Raw genomic sequence first — 21,029 nt, 5'->3', positions numbered from 1 at the left:
TGCAAAGGTCTTGGGAGGGAGTGATGTCGTTAGACGCTGCAGTGGGGTTGGTGAATTCTTTGACGATGTTGAAGAGTTCCTTGCTGTTATGAGTGTTGTTGTTGAGACGATCCTGAATGCTGATTTCTTAGCGGATCGAATCAGTTGATGGTGCTTGCGGGTGGCTGACTTGAGGGAGCCATGTTGTCTGAGGTTAGCTTTTTTCTCCAAATCTTCTCCAGAGTGCGGCATAGTTTCTTGGATTTTTTAAGGTCATCATTAAACCAGGGAGCCTTTTTACTGGTTGAATTGATCTGGTGCTTTTTCAGGGGTGCTAATTCGTCAGCACTGTGGGTGATCCATTGCTTGAGTTTGGTGGCCGCTTGGTTTGGGTCCAATGAGAGGGTGGGAGGGTTTTGGTTGAGTGATGTGAGGAGTTGGTCGGAGGTGATTTTGTTCCAGTTTCTCCGAGGAATAGGTTGAGGGCGATTGTGGGTTAGGGAGGTTTTGTAGCTGAAGTGAACGCAGCTGTGGTCCGTCCAGTGGAGAACTGTGGAGCGATCGAAGGAGATGTGCTTGCTGGATGTGAAGATAGGGTCGAGCATGTGTCCGGCTATATGGGTGGGGGTGTCCACAAGTTGTTTGAGTCCGAGATTGGCCAGGTTGTCCAGAAGGGTGGTGGTGTTGCTGTCGTGTTTGTTTTCGAGGTGGCAGTTGAGGTCTCCTAGAAGAATGTAGTTCTCGGAGGCTCGAGCTTGTGGGCTGACGAAGTCTGTGATGTCATCGCTGAATTGGGTGCGGGTACCTGGAGGACTGTAGATGAGGGTGCCTCTCAGTGTGGTCCTGGGGTCGGTGTGGATCTGAAAGTGGAGATGTTCGGCGGTTGCAAGATTGTCGTCAGAGCTGGTTGTGATTTTGATGGTGTTCCTGTCGATGATGGCGATGCCTCCTCCTGTTTGATTGGTGCGGTCTTTGCGGATAATCTTGTAAGTGTCCGGTATGGCTATGGCAATGTCTGGAGCTGATGATGTGTTCATCCATGTTTCAGTAAGGAAGACGATGTCAGGTGACGCAGTGTTGATTAGGTCCCAGAATTCTGTTGCGTGTCTGTGGACCGAGCAGGTGTTGAGCAGGATGCACTTTAGGAGGTTTGATTCGGAGATGTGTTTGGAGGACGTGGACTTGGTGAGAGTCCTAAAGCAGTTAAACTTGCAGGAGAAGCAGGCGAAAGGGCCGTGAGTACGTCCTGTAGTAGCTTCGCAGCAAAGTGGTGTGCGTCCGGGATTGAGGGCGAGGAGAGTAGCGGCATCATATGTGATTCTGGGGGGTTGGGAGCGGCGGGGGCCGGGGGGACAGGCGCTAGGCACGGTCCAGGCATGGACGGGCGCAGACGGGCTTACCTTTGGCGCACCTTCGGCGCGGCCGCAGCGCGTGGACGCTGGGCGTACGTCCATTTGTCATAAATGGAGGGTGGAGGGGGGTGGGGCGAGGGGGGTGTCAGCAGGGAGGCGGGAGCGGGGTGGAGAGGCGGTGCTGGGAGGCAACAACAATCAACAAAATGGCAGCTACCCCAAAGCCAAACAGGACGAGGCTGGGATAATAATATTTGGACAGAGAGGAAGCGTCACCGGTACAGATCGCAATAGGCAGCAAAAACAATTTACACAGTCACAGGTAGCAATGCACAGACAAAATCAATCACAGTTAATTAGTGCGCCGCTCAGTGTCTAAAATCGCGCTACGATGCAGTACATATGAGGCACAAATGAATGCAGGGGTCAATGCGAGCAAAGGGCAATACTTTTAAAATGCTATTTTCAGTCTGGCAATGTGGCGATACAATGCCAGATTGGGAGCAAGGGAGCAACCGCTTCTGAATACTTCTCTCCCTTAGGCACGTGTGATTTCGCTTTACACATTGTTAGACACTGATCCAGTAGCACTATTATTTAAACTTTATAATTTGCTTGCCTCCTAACACCTGATCGCCTTTACCAAAAATATCTTGTGACATAGCGACTCTAGGATTTATCCTGAAACCTTTTAACAAATTAGCACTAAGATATGTTTTTCTTGCTAAGTTATTAGAATGAGTTTGTTTATTTATAACTTAATTAGTGTATCTGTACATGAAATATTTCAATGATACTTGGTATGTTTTCTATGTCTATAGTCATGTGACTAAACTGAAGGCGGAGACTAAGCAAGTCACTAAGCATTATAAAAACAAAAAAAGTTTTACTAGATCTTTGCATGTGAACAAGGGCTCGTGGAGCCCGAAACGCATTTTGCCCTCCTGTTTCACCAGCTGACACTGCACTAAAGTACCTTTTAACTCTAGTGGTCCGGCTCCTACCTTGCTTGCTTCGCCGGTCCTGGGTGGATTTGGAAGTGGAGCTTTGGAGTTTTAAGCGTATATATATATATATATATATATATATATATATATATATATATATATATATATATATATATATATATATATATATATATATATATATATATATATATATATATATATATATCTATACTACTATTATAAAGAGAGAACTGTGTCCTTTGAGCCAGGTAAACTCGAAAAGTACACCACCAATCCAAACACCCAAGACATATTTGAAAACCTCAGGACAAGCAGAAGGACATAGGCTATATAAAAAGAAAAAATATACGTTGTTTAAAAAATTTTGAAATATAAATAAAGTAGTGCCTTGCAAGTAGCGCCGGCTCCGACGTCTGCGTGATAACATCGGGAGCGCGGGGAGGAGCGGCATTCAAGAGCAACAGGAAGAGTGGAGGACATGAGCGAGGGGAGGAGCGGCGTGCGGCGGTCAAGCGGAGAGGAGCAGTGGAGCGGTAAAATCAGCAGCGCGGGGAGGAGCGGCGGGTGAGGTAAGTGAAGCAGCCAAGAGCCGCGGGTGCGCACCGAGGGACGGGCTGGAGCCATGAGTGCACACAAGCCCAAAATGCTGCCCCCAGCCCCCTTCTGCCCCGGGCAACGACGGCGGGTGAGGTAAGTGAAGCAGCCAAGAGCCGCGGGTGCGCACAGAGGGACGGGCAGGAGACATGAGTGCACGCAAGCAAGCCTGAAATGCTGCCCCTAGCCCCCTTCTGCCCCAGGCAACGCTGGGGCGGGCTGCTAGTATATATATATATATATATACATATATATATATATATACATATATATATATATATATATATATATATATATATATATATATATATATATATATATATATATATAAATAAATACTAGTAGTAATAAATGCAATATATTATTACACATATATATATATAGTTATAAAAACAAAGGTTATTTTAATGTTATAGCTGGGAATTCTTCTGTAGAAGGTAATGTTTTAAACTCCGAAATTCACCAGTTATATTTATCTCAGGTGAATGCAACTCATGCCCTAAGGTAACTATAACTCTTGGCCACACAATACGCAGTGATCTTATCAATGATGTCATACAAAATGTCATGAATGATGTAATCTGTGGGGTAATTACGAGGGCCTAGTGAGGGCACGAGTTATAGTTACCTTAGGGCAAGAGTTATAGTTACATGAGATAACTATAACTTGTCATTTTCAGAGGGTTTTATAGTTTAAAACGTTAGGTTCTACCTGAACATTTCAACTAACAATAACATAACTTTAACCTTTGTTCTTTCAGTGAATGTAAGTGTTTTTTCAGACAAAATTATTCATGTCCCGCTGCACATGGCCTCTACCAAACTCCCCACTTGTGCCCAACCCCCTGCTGCAGCCCTGCTATGTGGCCAACCCCGGTAAAGGTAGCCAACCCCACAATGTGCAGGGCATTCAGTCGTGCAAGCAGGGTGATGGCCTTCAGCAAGGCTCTGTGGCCAATCCTCCACATGCTGCCAACCCCACACTGTGCTGGCCTTTGGTCATGTGGTGTAGGGGTTTGGCAACAAAGCCTTGCCATAGCCAACCCCTTTTTTTTGTTGTTTTTACAGAGGAGGGTTTCATGGCCCACTTCCCCAAACCTAATATGACCCTGTGGACCCCAAACCACCAGGGCAATGAATATTTGAAAGGGGAGAAGGCCATGTAGCCCTCCTCCCTGAGCCTCCTTAGGCCCTGGGGACCCCATCCCATTAGGCCTTAATTATTTTAAATGGGAGAGGGCCATGTGGCTTTTTAATCCAATATTAAAATTAAAGTGGGGCACTTCAGACCCCCCAAGCTTTGTGAGGCCCTTGTTACCCCATCCCAGGGCTGTTTTTAAAAAACAAGAGGAGTGGGGTGTGCAGTCCCCTCCTTGAGCCTTGATAGGCCCTAGGGATCCCACCCCCCTTGGCATCTATTAAAATGAAAAGAAAGGGGGACGTACAGCCACCCTACCCAAGCCTTGTAAGGCCCTGGTGACCTGCTCCCCTTGTGCCGGTTTCAAATATAAAGGGAAGGTGGGCTGTGCAGCCAGCTCCTCAAGCCTTGATAGGCACAGGAGAACCCATCCTACAAGGCCACTTAAAATTAAGGGGAGCAGCACATGACTCCCTTCCTGAGGTATATTTCATCCCCTTGAACCCCACCTCCTAGGGTGTGAACATTTTGTTAGGGCGAGAGGGACCCCACCACCAGGCTAGTGAGTCAGAGTAACCCTGCCCCCTTTGTGTCTTTTTTAAATGTTTCTTTTAGGATTCAAGGCCGAGTCCCGAGTTCAAAGATGGCTGCCACCACTTCCTGGTTGAAGCGGTGGCAGCCAATCATATTTCAGCTTGAGATCTGTTGGGATCCGGGAGTCTAACTCCTAGACATACAAAAAATGTTAGCATTCGTGACTTAAAAACGACTAAACAGATTGCCAACAAACCATGATAAGCACTTTTTCTGGAGCTAGATCTAGCTTTCTGTCAAACTTGGTGTAAATCCGTTCAGCGGTTTAAGCTGTTGCTGTGCCTAAAGTTAATATGCAAAAATGAAGGGGGAAAATGTATTTTGGGACCCACTCTTTTTCTCTATTCCTGCTAAATGGATCACCCCATAATGTTTCATGTGCAAACAAGTAAAAGAATAGTACTTTTTTGAAACGTTTTGTGGAGAATCATCAAACACCAAAGTTATGTGCAACTCTAAAAATGCATTTGCTAAGGAAACTCAATTGTATCTATAAATACCCAATGGTTACCCGGATAGTTATAGTTAACTAGATATATACACAGTAAAACCATAGAAAATGTAGAAAGTTTAATAGGATAAAATATATGAATAAAAGTACCCCAAAAAAAACAATTTTAAAGTTACAAAAAATACTATAAATATTAAAATAAACTTTATCATTTTGGAACTCTATATGGGATATATGCATGCGTATGTTTAAATGTTCTGCACCATTCTCGTTAGCTAATGTATTTCTAGGTTCTTTATCAGATGATATAGATATGATCTCATCTAATGCTCGGTTACTTGATTTTTTCATTGTTATTGCATTTAAAGTGATTCTATCCTGCTGGAAAGATAATTCTAAAATTTCTGTTATAACTTGGTGGAATTTCATATGCGATGAACATAGACTTTCTGTTGCTTCTTCTTCTTCTGTCCCTCTAAAAATCAAATCTGATCTCTTATGGCTCCCCTTTGTTTCTTACCTCTCTTCTACCCATTCCTTGTGATTTCATATCCTGTTCTTCTTCTTGCATTTTCCTAACTCTCATCTAGCTTCTTTCTCTCCTCCTTCCCCTTCCTTCTCTGTCTTTTCCCTCTTTCCTCTCTTCTCTCTCCTTCTTTTCTTTACTCTTATTTCTTCTCCTCTTTTGTGTTTATGGAAAAAAAAAAGTCCTTTCATTACCATGAATGCCTTCTGTCTTAATTTATTGTATTCACTTACATTATTGTATGGCTTTGTTTATGTTTTTGCTAACACTCAATAAAAATTTCTTAAACAAAAAAAAAGTTTACTGTGTCTGGTCCTCTAGTGTTAGCAGGGTGTCCCTCCCCACAGTGGCATTTACCTCCACAAGCAACGCCAACGGTACCCCTCAGGGATTGTACGCACCATTAGAGCCACTTCAACAGCTGAGAACCATTTGTCAAAGTTGTCTCCCACCGCATAGTTGGGCCCCAAATCCTTTGGTATACAGCACCTTCCCTCTCCATGGAAAACTGCACTTATGCTGCCAACATTGCTGTTGGACTCCATCTGTTTGGCTTGGATATCCAGCTCTTTACATTTAAGCTCATATGCCATCCGTTCCTCCCTCATCTTTAATTTGATTAGCTCCAGCTCCTGCTTGAGGTTCCTCTCCTTCCTCCTGTCCTTCAGCTCTTTTGGGAACAGGCCACTGGCAGCTACACTGCTCCCTACCTTATACTAAGCATCAGGGGCATCTAGGCCATATGCTGAGGTTGAAGTGGGTTCCCCTTGGCACTCTAGACCCTGGTATGGTTCCTCCTCATCCATCTTGGATTGCGCTCACTCATCCTCATTGTCCACGACCTTATCCTCCTCTGAGGCAGTCTGCCATCTTTGCACCTCCTCAAAGGCCCTGAGGGCAACCTGGAAATCCAGTTTGGCAGTATTCGTGTATGCCATCAATCCCTTTTGTGTGCAGAGTCTCAGCACCACAAGCTTGCTGAGTGTTTCAAAATTGCAGGCATCCATGGTGCAAAAAGAAAGTAAGGGAACTTAACTGTAGAAAATGGGAAAAACAGCGAATTAAAAAACTAAGAAAGTAATTTAAAAAAAATGTACAATGGTTTTTAGATGTGGAACAGTAGTGTACACCAAGTCACTGTATGTCACTTTACATACACAAGTTCTATCCTCACCGTTGATCACCAACGTTACAAATTGGGTTTCTAGCTGGCAGAGGTATGCACCCTGTCTAGACAGGAGCCACAATCCTAGCGAGGGTAAGTCACAAACACAACCTGTGCCTGAGGCTTAGATCAGGAGGTCAGCAGACTAGCCCTTTGAGTCATTCTGAGGACCTAGGTTCAAGATGAGGGTTACAGGTCAAGTTCTTCTTCTCCAGGCATGGAGGGAAACAGGAAGCAAGTCAGCACAGCAAGAAAACAGTTGTTCCAGAGCAGCAGTCCAGCACAGTGGCAGTCCTTCAGCAGTACAGCAGTCCTTCCTGGCAGAGTATCCACAGGTCCAGAACTTTATTCAAGATGAAGAGTATGAAGTCCAGTTTGTATACCCAGTGGTGCCTTTGAAGTGGGCAAGACTTCAAATAAGTGCTTTGAAGTACACAGTCGTCATTTCTGACCTGGCTCTAGACTCACTACAGGGGGGTAAAGACATCCTTTGTGTGTGGACAGGACACAGCCTATTCAGGTGTAAGTTTGAGGCTGTGTCCAGCTCATCCCTCCATCCTGCCAAGGATGGCTGACCAGGATGTGTATGGCCTATCAAGTCACACCAAAGCCCCCCCTTTGTGTGGCTGTCTAGCGGGAATGCACAAAGCATAGCTATCACCCACCCCAGACAAGTATTGAGACAAGTTGCAGTCACACATACTAAGTGCAGAAAAATGCATTTTTTCTTAAAGTGGCATATTGAGAATTTAAATGACTCTGCAGTCAGGGCAAAGAACTCTGCACACAGAGGCATATTTATCTAGGATTTGCATCACATTAGCACCATGCAAAGTGGTGCAGGTGCGACCAACCCCACAGTGTCAATTTCCAACACAAACAAAGCCACTTTTCGTGGCCCTTAGCGCCTTGATGAATCAGGAGTAATGCAACATAGTACAAATTTCGGTATTGCGTTGCTCTGTCCCACAGAGACCTTTGATGGGTGTTGTGTGCGTTTTCCCATGCAACTACGATGGACTTTGACACATTCCCAGATGCACCATTACGGGTAGACCCGGGAATGTGCCAAAATGCTACACCTTCCCAGGAGAGGCAAAACGAGCAGAAATAACTTATTTTCTGAAGCACACATAGAGGAATAAGATCCTTCATGCACAAAAACAATCCTGCATGCAACAGAGACACCCTTGGAGGTGCAAGGGTGCCTGCATTGGCGCTAGACTGCCCATTGTGCGTCAGAGCTGAGAAATGGACAGGAATGCCCCATATTGTGATAAATATGGTGCATTCCTGCCCTTTTCACGTAACGCAGATTAGCAAGGTGACTTGCTGCGCTGGTTACTTTGACTTCAATATGCCCCTCAATAGGGAGTGTGGAGTCAAAGCTCTGCATGTAGTTTGAGAATTGCTATTTGTACTACACTTTGTAGTATTATAAATAATATTACAAAGTACAGTTTGAGAATCAGGCCCCTAACGTCTTATTGATGTTTGAAATAGTGACCGATAAGTAACATGCTATGAAGAAAACACAACAACCTATTGAGCTACTGCACCGTGTTGGAGGTTCACTGGCATCCTCACTTTAATGTGGAGTCACAAATTAAATGCTTAGCTCTGACACTGTAGGGTCACAAAATGTATAGTGTTCTTTAAGTGACAATGCTCAGTATTTACATCTTTTTAAATATATGTGACACGATTGGGCCGATGAAACACCAAATTTGACTGTAAAATACAATTTAAGAAATGTCAACATAAATACCACTAAGGACTCGAATGTCTATCCTGAAAAACTGGTGATTGCGAGGTTGCAGGGTGGGATTTGTCTATTTTAATTTTTACATCCAAGGAGTGGGAAAATACAACTTAATCCAGGGAGAACAGTATTAAAACTCTTTTTTCCTCATGCACCAGAGACCAATTTAACCAGACATACAGTAGAGTTTCAGCTACAGTATTATTTTAATTTAAAGAAATATGATATCCCTCCCAGCTGCAAAATTCCTGGACTAACTCTGTAATGTGCGCAAATGCTTACCATTCTTTTCCCAACATATGCACTTCTAAGAATCCTTTTAAAAACTGTACATTCACGAAATGTCTACTTCCTGGAAAAGTGGTGGTAATTGCACTCTTGGGACTAATGAGCACGAGAAAAGTGGAAAAACATCATGTGCTTTGATTTATAATGTGCGCACATGCTCGTCTGAATGTCAGCAGCATGGGTCTTTTGTGGCTAGGACGAGTAGCTGTCACAAGCAAGGGAGGTGGCATCAGATTCCCAGGTCTCCATAAAATCAGTACTCTCAGTGGGAAGAGAAAAGTTGAAGGCTTGCCTTCATATTGACCTTGCTTGTGGAACATCATGAAAGCCTTGGCAAATTAAGGGTGTGGCCCAATATAAGTCCACTAGACCTGTACGTGCAATAACCACATCAGTAGTACGTTCGTTCGTTCCTAGAGAAAGATTTGAAACAAAATGTGTTTATATATTTATGTATTTAAAGGCTTTGGCATCCTGGTGGTAGGATACATGGGAAACGAACAAAACCCCAAATTCCAACACATAATTAGAGATAATAATCAAGTTTTAAGAATTTTCTCTAATGTGGCCAATTTAAGGTAGAATCAACATTATGCGGTAAGGGACTACCCATTTTGCCAGCCATGTTAGAAAATGTCCGACCACCCTTACTCTGTCTACAGATTCTAAGTACAGCAAACTGACCTGAAGTCGATGATCTGAGAGCATGCAAGGGTTTTTAAGACATTGTGAGGAACTAAGAGGTTTGACCTTAAAGGGCATGTGAGAAATACAGAGGCTTTTGATCACAGCCCTCTTTGTGATGTGCAAACAAAGCTGCCTAGTATGATGAGAGATATAGTCAAGCAGGCTGGTCCTAGCAAGAGTTGGGCTGCCATATTCTGGACAAGTTGCAACCAATGAAGCTGATGCTGAGGGGAGTCCAAATAAAGGAATTATATAAGTGGACTGGGTAACCAATGACTACTTTGAGCGTCCTCTGACCCTGCACGCAGGCAGGCCGCTCCCCACGCTGCTGCACTGCTCTGCCTGCTTTGTTTTTGCCTAATCTTGTATTTTTCCCCTGTGCCTAACTTGCTTTCTTGCCCAGACTTGCTTTTATTCCCCTGTGCCTGCACTTGCTTCTTGCCCAGATTGTTTTTATTCCCCTGTGCCTGTACTTGCATTCTGACCAGACTTGTTTTTATTCCTCTGTGCCTGTACTTGTTTTCTTGCCTAAACTTGCTTTACCTTCCTGCGCCCAGTTCTCCCGCTGCCCACCTGTTTTTCCCGCTGCTGCGTCCCCATGGCCCCGTCCCCTTGCAATCCCATTTGTCGCCCGCTCCTGCCTCCCAGCTGCTCCTTCCTCCCACATCCCCTCATATGGAGGCAAGCAGAAGGCTGCCCTGCTGGCGCGCCAAAGGCGCACCTAAGGCAAGCCCATTTGCACCCGTCCGCGCCTGGACCGCGCCCAGCACCCGGACCCCTAACCCCGCAAACACCACAACGTCTGACACCCCTACGATGCCAGAACCCTCCACGCACTCAATACTGGATGATCACACACCTGCTTCCTGGCCGCCCCGAAGAGCACCCACGGAGCTTTCACCTGCCAGAACTGCAGCTTCACAAACATCCACCCCACCATGCTACCGACCAGGAAAGAACCCAGCCACCACAGATGCACCTGCAAACACATCGTTGAACTCTGGGACCTACTCGACTCAACCTCCCGGACCATCGCATTCCTGTCGGAGACCTGGCTGCACCCCGCCTCGGCATCTGACATAGCCATAGCCATTACAGAAGGCTACAAGATCACCCACAGGGACCGAACCAATGGAGGAGGAGGAGGAATCGCCATCGTCCACAGGAACACTCTCAGAGTCTCGACCGGCACCGACGACACCCCCAGCACCGCCGGACACCTGCACTTCCAGATCCACACCGACCCCAACACCACCCTCAGAGGAACCCTCATCTACAGACCCCCCCAGACCCCAACCACAGTTCAGCGACTCCATCGCCGACTTCGTCAGCACACACGCTCTCACCTCCCTGGACTACATCCTCCTCGGGGACCTGAACTTCCACCTCGAGAACAACAACAACACCAACTCCACCACTCTGATCGACAACCTAGCCAACCTCGGACTCAGACAACTTGTCACAACACCCACCCACTCTGCCGGTCACACGCTTGACCCCATCTTCTCCGCAAGCCCCCATGACTCCTTCAACCACACCACCGAACACCACTGGACGACCATCGCTGCATTTACTTCACCTTCAAGAAACCCACCACACACTACTGCACCCAACAGATGCCTCGCCGCTGCTGGAGCAAAGTCACCGAAGACCAGAGGCCACCCGCCGACCCCACTGACCCCGACACCGCCGCCCGCAACCTCAGACAGTGGATCAACAACTGTGTCAACACCCTCGCCCCGATCAAGAAACCCTCCAACAGTCACACCAACAAGAAAGCCAGCTGGTTCACTGAAGACCCCAGGGCCTCCAAGCAAACCTGCCAAAATCTGGAGAAGATCTGGCTCCATGAACGAACACCGACAGCCACGCAGCCCACAAGAACTTCACCCGCAGACAGCATCACCTAATCAGATCCGCCAAAAGGGCCTCCATCAAAAACTGGCTAGACAACAACGCGCACACAGCAAAGAGCTCTTCAACATCATGAAGGAACTCTCCAACCGCAGATCAAACACCAACGATGTCCCACCCTCGCAAGACCTGTACGACACGCTGGCCACCTACTTCCATCACAAGACCGCAGACATTTATAACAGCTTCAATGCCATGACCGCCTCGACAACCACTAAGACCTCTGCCCCATGATCACCATCCGCACCAACCGCCTGCTCTCCTAGACCAACATCAACAATGACGACAACATCAAGATCATAAACACCATCCACTCTGGATCTCCGTCAGACCCATTACCCACACCACATCTTCAACAAAGCCAGCACATCCATCGCACCCCATCTCCGGAAAGTCATCAACACCTCCTTCGAGACAACAACCTTCCCGGAGGATGGAAGCACGCCAAAAGCAACGCCTTACTCAAGAAAACCAAGGCAAACCCCAGAACCTCAAGAACTTCCTGCCCAGCTCCCTGCTCCCGTTCCCAGCAAAGGTCATTGAGAAGACCGTCAACGAACAACTGACCCGCTACCTCAAGGAGAACAACATCCTGGACCCTTCTTAGTCCATGTTCCACAGCAACCACAGCACTGATGCTGCCCTCATTGCCACCACCGATTACATCAAGTCCCTGCTGGACAACGGAGAAACGGTGGCCCTCATACTCCTGGACCTGTCAGCCACCTTTGACACGGTCTACCACCACACTCCACGAACACGCATCCACAATGCCGGGATCCAAGAGAAGGCCCTGGACTGGACCACCTTCTTCCTCTCTGGCAGAACACAGGGCGTCCGCCTTCCCCCTTCCGCTCTGAAGCCACTGAGATCATCTGAGGCGTACCCCAGGGCTCATCCCTCAGCCCAACCCTGTTTAACATCTACATGGCACCGCTCACCCACGTCGCCCGTCGGCACAACCTCAAGATCATTTCCTATGTCGATGACACCCAGCTGATACTCTCTCCCACCCAGGACCCCCACACCGCCAAAACCAACCTTGACGAAGGAATGAAGGCCGTCGCTGAATGGATGAGGAACAGCCAACTGAAGCTGAACTCGGACAAGACGGAAGTCCTCATCCTCGGATCCACCCCTTCGGTCTGGGACGACTCCTGGTGACCGACTGCACTGGGAACTGCTCCAACACCCACCGATAACACACGCAACCTAGGGGTTATGCTTAACTCCACCCTCTCCATGACTTAACAGGTCAACACCGTCTACTCCTCTTGCTTCAACACCCTCTGCAAGCTCCGCAGGATCTACAAGTGGATCCCACTGAAACAAGAAGAGAGGTCACCCAGGCCCTCGTCAGCAGCAGGTTGGACTACAGAAACACCCTCTACGCAGGAGCCTCAGCCAAACTCCTGAGACAACTCCAACGCATCCAGAACGCTTCTGCACGCCTGATCCTCGACATCCTTTGCTACAGCCACATTACACCCCACCTGAGAGACCTACACTGGCTCCCGGTCAACAAAAGGATAACCTTCAAGCTCCTCACCCATTCACACAAGGTACTCCACAACACCGGACCAACGTACATCAACAGATGACCCAGCTTCTACACCCCCACCCGCCAGCTCCGCTCTGCCGACCTCACCACAGTCCCCACTTCCGAAGAGCGACCTCCGGCGGCAGATCGTTCTCTCACCTCACCGCCAAGACCTGGAACACCCTCCCCATCCACCTACGGCAGACCCAAGACCTGCTGACCTTCAGAAAAGACCTAGCTTTTTGAGCTGTAGTAGCATTCTCCACCCCAGCGCCTTCAGACCCTCACGGGTGAGTAGTGCGCTTTACAAATGATATGATTGATTGATTAATTACTGTGAAACATATTCTGACAGACAGAAAAGGCAGAATTGCTTTTAAGTATTCTTCAGAAGAAAAAAAAGGAAGAAGATGATACTTTAGCAACTTTAGTAGAGCAGCTTATATCTTGATCATAAATAAAATGTAGGATTTAAAGTGAAAAAACAGGATCAAGGCTTGTGCTGAGAGGGATGTGCCAGCAGCTGGGTGCCCATACAGAGTAAGTATTGGCAACTATTAAGACTTCCTTCTTAGCTGAGTTTAGCGTTAAACAGGTGATATTCACCCACCTGGTAACTGTTGAAAGGCTTTAGAGGACATTTTTTTGAGCAGAAGAGGAATTGCCATCTGTGAAAAGTCATCCTTTTACCCTGATCACTCCAATTATATTTTACTTATATTGATGATAACTGACTGATTTTGCCTTGGGCTCTGTTATCCAGATCCAGGGCCAGTGTTCTGTGTAAAAGCTATATAGTAAGTAGGTGCAATTGCAATTGGTATGACAAACGCCCTGTAAGCCCCTTGTCTATGGAAGGGCATGTAGGTTTAGAGGCCCAGCAGATTTGATGCACGGAAGCGTACACTTCTGTCTTGCTTGCTGTCATATCAATGGCAGCTCTGCTTTGCAGGCTGCTTTTAAAATTAAATTAAAGGCAAACTCAGCTTTAGAATTAAAGATGCTTCCGAGTCCTAAACTACCTTATGTTTATATATGTCACCTCTAAGGTACCTCTAAATGTCTCACAGGTAGAGTACCTTTTAGGAAAAAAAGGGAAATTTTGAAAGGTGTTGTATATTCTCTGCTGAAAAAAAGAACTGCCAATTTTGTTTTTCTCCATTGTAGCACACAGATTCCATAGGATAACATGGGAATACTTTAATAAAGTATAATTATTGACAGTAGTGAGCTAAAAATATACTTCAAAGTATTACCATGATTTTAAGAATAAATCCAACAAGTTGCCAAGGTTGTATTTATTATAACTATCACAGAAAAGAAGTTATGGAACTTTCTTTTCTGATAAACTAAGGTCCAGCCTTCCAGTAGCCTCTCCTAATTAGCCAGCCTTTGACAGGCTGAGTCAAACAGCTCTGATAAGATGTGAGGTGGGCTGAAAAGAGACAAAGGACATCTGCAGAGAGCTAAACTGCAAGTGCAGAGTGAAATGCAGGATGGGGTGGAGTAGCCAAACTGGTCTTCAAAGAGGGAATGGCAGTTAAGACAGGACACAGGCTTACCCCCACTTTCTACACCCCCAGCCAAACAGGAGCCCCAGCAATTGAATAGGCAGAGGGGCTGGAAGGGGAGTGTTAGAGAAACTAAGCCACACTGGTGTGGTGGCTTCACCAGATTTTAACCATCAGCAGAGAGCTTCTCCAAATTACATTTAAAAGAAAAAACAGTGCTTTCTGGGACAAGAATATGCCACACTTTGGAGAAAGCAGTTATACTTCTGGGTGGCACCCTTTCCCCCCTGCTTGTTACCGAAAAACACTGAATAAATATGGGAGAGCTGCATAGCAACTCAGACCCCTGCCTTGAAAGTACTGCTGTGCTGCACCCTCTTACTGCACAAGAGAGGACTGCACTCATAGTCCCCCCTCTGCTACCCTCCCCCTTCCGTGGGTCTCCTCCACAGATCCAGCCGCCGCAGAGCCGCCCTGAGAGCCCCTTCCCGCCACTGACCCCCTCCGACTCCGCCCCCCCCTGCCCATTGGCCGCCCCACTCCCGCCACCCAGCTGACCCGCCCTCCCGGCTCCTCTCTTAAGGGGTCCGTGGGCAGGGACAGGGAGTGACCGCTGAGCCTTCTCCAAGGTGAGGTCGCCCTCGCTCCGCTGCTCCTGCCGGCCGCCGCCTGAGCCTTGTTCCGAGGCCTCGTTGCTGCCTGCTGCCTGCCTGAGCCTAGCTCCACCCAGCCCAGCTGCCTTTTGCATTCTCCCCCCTTCTGCTGCCCCCGCTGCTGCCTACTTCATTTATTTTCTTTCCCCTCTGCTGTTACATCGCTCTCCTGTCTCCTTCTCTCTCCTGTCTCCTTCTTCCTGCTGCCCTGTGCACCCCTTACCCCCTCTGCTACCCTCCCCCTTCCGTGGGTCTCCTCCGCCGACCCAGCCACCGCAGAGCCGCCCTGAGAGCCCCTTCCCGCCACTGACCCCCGCCAACTCCGCCCCCCCCCTGCCCATTGGCCGCCCCGCTCCCGCCACCCAGCTGATCCGCCCTCCTGGCTCCTCTCTTAAGGGGTCCGTGGGCAGGGACAGGGAGTGACCGCTGAGTCTTCTCCAAGGCGAGGTCGCCCCCACTCCGCTGCTCCTGCCGGCCGCCACCTGAACCTTGTTCCGAGGCCTCGTTGCTGCCTGCTGCCTGCCTGAGCCTAGCTCCGCCCAGCCCAGCTGCCTTTTGCTTTCTCCCCCCTACTGCTGCCCCTGCTGCTGCCTACTTCGTTTATTTTCTTTCCCCACTGCTGTTACTTCGCTCTCCTGTCTCCTTCTCTCTCCTGTCTCCTTCTTCCTGCTGCCCTGTGCACCCCTTCCCCCCTCTGCTACCCTCCCCCTTCCGTGGGTCTCCTCCACCGACCCAGCCGCCGTAGAGTCGCCCTGAGAGCCCCTTCCCGCCACTGACCCCCGCCGACTCCGCCCCCCCTGCCCATTGGCCGCCCCACTCCCGCCACCCAGCTGACCTGCCCTCCCGGCTCCTCTCTTATGACGCCCCCAGAGCGACCGCGCAGTGGACGCGCGCAGCGGGAGCACCGATTGAGCGCCGAAGGTGCGCCAAAGGTAAGCCCGTCTTCGCCCGTTCGCGCCTGGACCGCGCCCAGTGCCAGGACCCTTGGCCTCCGCAGACACCAGCCCACCCGCCGGACCTACAGCACCACCGAACTCAACGCACTCAACGCCGGCCGATTCCCGGGTTGCTACCGAGCCACCCCGAGACGCACCCACGGACCCTTCTGCTGCAACTCCTGCAAGTTCACCTGCATCCGGACCTGCACCACTCCAGCAGTGCCCAAGACCCCGACGAGCAACAGCAGCAGCCACCTGAAGTGCATCCTGCTCAACACCCGCTCCGTCCACAGACACTCCGTCGAGCTCTGGAACCTGCTCGACACCACAGCCCCAGACGTCGCCTTCGTCACGGAAACCTGGATGAAGGCCTCCTCAGCGCCCGACATCGCCATCGCCATCCCGGACGGCTACAAGATCATCGAGAGGGACCGCGTCAAAAAGACAGGAGGAGGCATCGCCATCATCCACAGGAACTCCATCCGCATCACGACCAACACCGACGACACCCTCGCACCCGCCGAGCATCTGCACTTCCAGATCCACATCAACCCCAAGACCACCCTCACAGGCACCCTCATCTACAGACCCCCGGGACCACGCACACAATTCAGCGAGGACATCGCCGACTTCGTCAGCCCGCATGCCCTCCCCTCCGCTGACTACATCCTCCTCGGGTACCTCAACTTCCACCTGGAGAACAACAACGACCGCAACACCACCACCCTGCTGGACAACCTCGCTAACCTCAGACTCAAGCCACTGGTGACCACACCCACCCACTATGCCGGACATACACTCGACCCCGTCTTCTCATCCAGCAAGGACATCGCCTTCAGCCAAGCCACCGGACTCCACTGGACGGACCACAGCTGCGTCCACTTCAGCTTCAAAAGGACCATGATCCACCACCAAAAGCAACAGGTCGCACGCAGAAGCTGGAACAAGATCACAGCCGACCAGCTCGCAACTTCCCTGAGCAAGAACCCACCCACCAGCGCAACAAACCCCAGCCAAGCGGCCACCAACCTCTCAAAGTGGATCAGCGACTGCGCAGACGACCTCGCCCCTCTGAGGACCCCGCCTAGCAGACCCGGCAGCAAGAAACCCCATGGTTCACCGACGAACTCAAGAGCTCCAAGAAGGACTGCAGAGCCCTTGAGAAAGCCTGGTGCAGAGACCCAACACCAGACAACATGACTGCCCTCAAGCTCGCCACCCGAAAACACCACCAACTAATCCACACCACCAAGAAAACTGCATTCAAGGAACGACTGGACAACAACGCACACAACAGCAAGGAACTCTTCAACATCGTTAAAGAGCTTTCCAACCCCAACGCCGGAAACAACGACATCACCCCTTCGCTAGACCTCTGCAACTCCCTCGCCTCCTACTTCCACAACAAGATCGCGGACATACACAACAGCTTCAGCACTCAACCAACGCACGCCACGACCGAACCACCGCCCCCCAACACCACCCTTCGCGCCTGGATCCCGATCAGCACCGAAGACACCATCCGCACGATGAACTCCATCCACTCCGGATCTCCGACCGACCCTTGCCCTCACCACGTCTTCAACAAGGCCGACGCTGTCATTGCACCCCACCTGCGGGACATCATCAACACCTCCTTCAACACCGCTACCTTCCCGGAGAGCTGGAAGCACGCCGAACTCAGCGCCCTACTAAAGAAGCCTTCTGCCGACCCCACCGACCTCAAGAACTACCGACCCATCTCGCTGCTCCCGTTTCCCGCAAAAGTCATCGAGAAGACCGTCAACAAGCAGCTGGCCGCCTTCCTCGAGACGAACGGATCCCTCGACCTCTCGCAGTCTGGCTTCCAGGCCAACCACAGCACCGAGACCGCCCTGATCGCAGCAACCGATGGCATCCGAGCCCTGCTCGACAATGGAGAAACAGTGGCCCTCATCCTCCTAGACCTCTCCGCGGCCTTCGACACTGTCTGCCACCGTACCCTAGTACAGCGCCTCAGCAACGTCGGAATCCAGGAGAAGGCACTGGAGTGGATCTCCTCCTTCCTCGCCGGAAGGACACAGAGAGTCCGCCTCCCCCCGTTCAGATCAGAAGCCACTGAAGTCATCTGCGGCATTCCTCAAGGCTCCTCGCTCAGCCCAACCCTCTTCAACGTCTACATGAATCCCCTCACAGCCATTGCACGCCAGCACAACCTCAACATCATCTCCTACGCCGACGACACCCAGCTGATCCTCTCCCTCACCAACGACCCCGCCACCGTCAGAGCCAACCTACACGAAGGGATGAAAGAGGTAGCCAAATGGATGAAGAACAGCCGCCTGAAACTAAACTCGGACAAGACGGAAGTCCTCATCCTGGGATCCTCACCCTCCGCCTGGGACGACTCCTGGTGGCCCCCCGCCCTAGGCAGCGCACCCAAACCAACAGACAATGCACGGAACCTGGGCTTCATCCTGGACTCCTCCCTCTCCATGACCAGACAAGTCAACGCCGTCTCCTCGTCGTGCTTCAACATCCTACGCATGCTACGCAAGATCTTCCGGTGAATCCCCACCGAGACCAGGAAGACGGTCACCCAGGCCCTCGTCACCAGCCGACTGGACTACGGCAATTCCCTCTACGCCGGAACCACCGCCAAACTCCAGAAGAGACTCCAGCGGATCCAGAACGCCTCAGCACGACTCATCCTGGACATCCCCCGGTGCAACCACATGTCCGGATACCTGAGAGACCTTCACTGGCTCCCGGTCAACAAGAGAATCACCTTCCGTCTCCTCACCCACGCACACAAAGCCCTGCACAACCAAGGCCCAGGATACCTCAACAGCCGCCTCAACTTCTACGCTCCCAAACGCCAGCTTCGATCGACCGGCCACGCCCTCGCCACTGCCCCCCGCATCTGAAGAGCCACCACAGGGGGAAGGTCCTTCTCCTACCTCACCGCCAAGACTTGGAACTCCCTCCCGACCCACCTCCGCCTGACCCAGGACCACCTCGCCTTCAGGAAGCAGCTCAAGACCTGGCTGTTCGAGCAGTAGCGGACCACCCCCTCCCCTAGCGCCTTGAGACCCTCCGGGTGAGTAGTGCGCTATACAAATGCTTTGATTGATTGATTGATTGATTGATAGTGACTGCACCTGCTGCACACTCTGGTCTTCAGCTCAAAAAAGACTCTGCCTTGCTCTGAAAGGTGAAGGAGTAAATTCCCTTGAAGAAACAGGTTAAAACACCTGCACCTATATCAACTCCACCAGAAAGAACCCAGATGGACCGTGTTCATTGGACTTTTAAGGATTTGACAGGTGCATTGTGGGTTTTGTAGCCCCAACTTACCAAGGAGCAACTCAGAGATTCTGGAAACTTGGAATGGTGTTGTGGATATGCAAGGGTATAACTAGTGCATGGAGATGGAGTGAGTCATAGTTAAGCTAGTGTGATGAGTGAGGTGATAATACTGTGTTTAGAGGTGAGCCGACATTCACCAAATGAATGCAATGTTATTAAGGGAAACATTTCCCAAAATTCCCTTTCTCTGGTGTCCTAACTATATCTACACAGAGCAAACGTATGTTACCTGCCCGTGGGAAGGAACTGAGAGTTCTGGTCCCTGCCTGTGCTCTCTCATGCTTGGAACAACTAGTGTCCTAGGGGATGGGGAGCCTGGATGATTGCTTGCCATAGGGCCCCGCATGATGAGTTCCCTTGGTCCATTATGTGGTTAAGGGAGGAAAGGCCCCATAGCCCCACCACAAATGCAAATTTCATTGGTCATCCAATCGCTCACCCAATGGTTTCGTCAACTTCAGTAATTCTTCTACAGATTCCCATGGTAAATATTAATTCTGGTATAGTGTAAAACATTGTTTCAGGACTAAGTTACATGGAGGAAAGTTTTAACAAGATCCTTCTTACCTAAGCTAAAATTGGGATTGCAAAGCAAGCTGGATATGTTCAGGGTAACCTAGCCATAATATTCTGTGAAGCATTTCTAAAATATATCTAATTCATTATAGCTCCTGTTATCTATGACAGAATAAGGGTATTGGAGGAATGACTTTACTCCATCCACCCAGTTTAGGGTCAATGGTGCAAACTCTTTTTTTCCAGTCCATTACTGCCAGGAAAAACTGTAGGTAAGGGACAAGAAAAAAAACAATAATGACGGCACACCCCAGCAGAAAACTCCCAGAGTGTAGGTATGATTTGTTTTTTGTTTTTTCTAAAAGAAACCCTTGATTTGGGATTTTGGTTTTGGAAAACAGCCAACTTGTAAAATGTCCAATAGCAGACTGTCATGATAGACAGCAGCTTCTGTTAAACTTTCCCTACGTTGACAGGAATTTTCATAACGATGGTTCCTGACAATGTAAAGAGTTTGCAGGCCTGGTGAACAGCTCTAAATTCGGTGGGCGGAGGTCCTTTGAGATGTAGAGGTATTGTCTTTTGCCATTCTGACAAGTAAATTCCATCTGCCAAACACTAAATAAGGCCCTAAATAAGTTAGGTTACAGAAAGTCGGATTGGGATGAAGGTCAACTAGTCTGAGGCAAAACAACACTTCACACAGTGGTCAGGTGTCCTCATGCCAGTTTCAACTACTCTAAATAAACTAATATAACTGATCCAAGGCACGCAACAAGGAAAACCAATGTGTGCCTTTGGCATGTCCAGTGGAGGCAAAGGTTTTTCTCCCTGTTTTTGTCATGTAGGTAACGCAAGAGAAAACCTATTGTCAAGAAGGAACACCATTCTCGAGTTATTTCTATGGGATGAAATTCACCATTTGTTTTCTCAAGCAAATTTACTGGTAAAGATAAATACCCAAACAGACAGACAGACATTTTGATTAAAATCCACTCTGCTTTTCATTTCTGTCCTACATTTATTGTTCACATCTACTTCACTGTATTCCCAGCACCGGCTCTATTCCCCATTACAAAAATGTAAATGCACGCTTCATTTCCTG

Source organism: Lissotriton vulgaris, chromosome 11, assembly GCF_964263255.1.
Source record: "Lissotriton vulgaris chromosome 11, aLisVul1.2, whole genome shotgun sequence".
Taxonomy (NCBI): Eukaryota; Metazoa; Chordata; class Amphibia; order Caudata; family Salamandridae; genus Lissotriton; species Lissotriton vulgaris.
Note: the sequence above shows the minus strand (reverse complement) of the source record.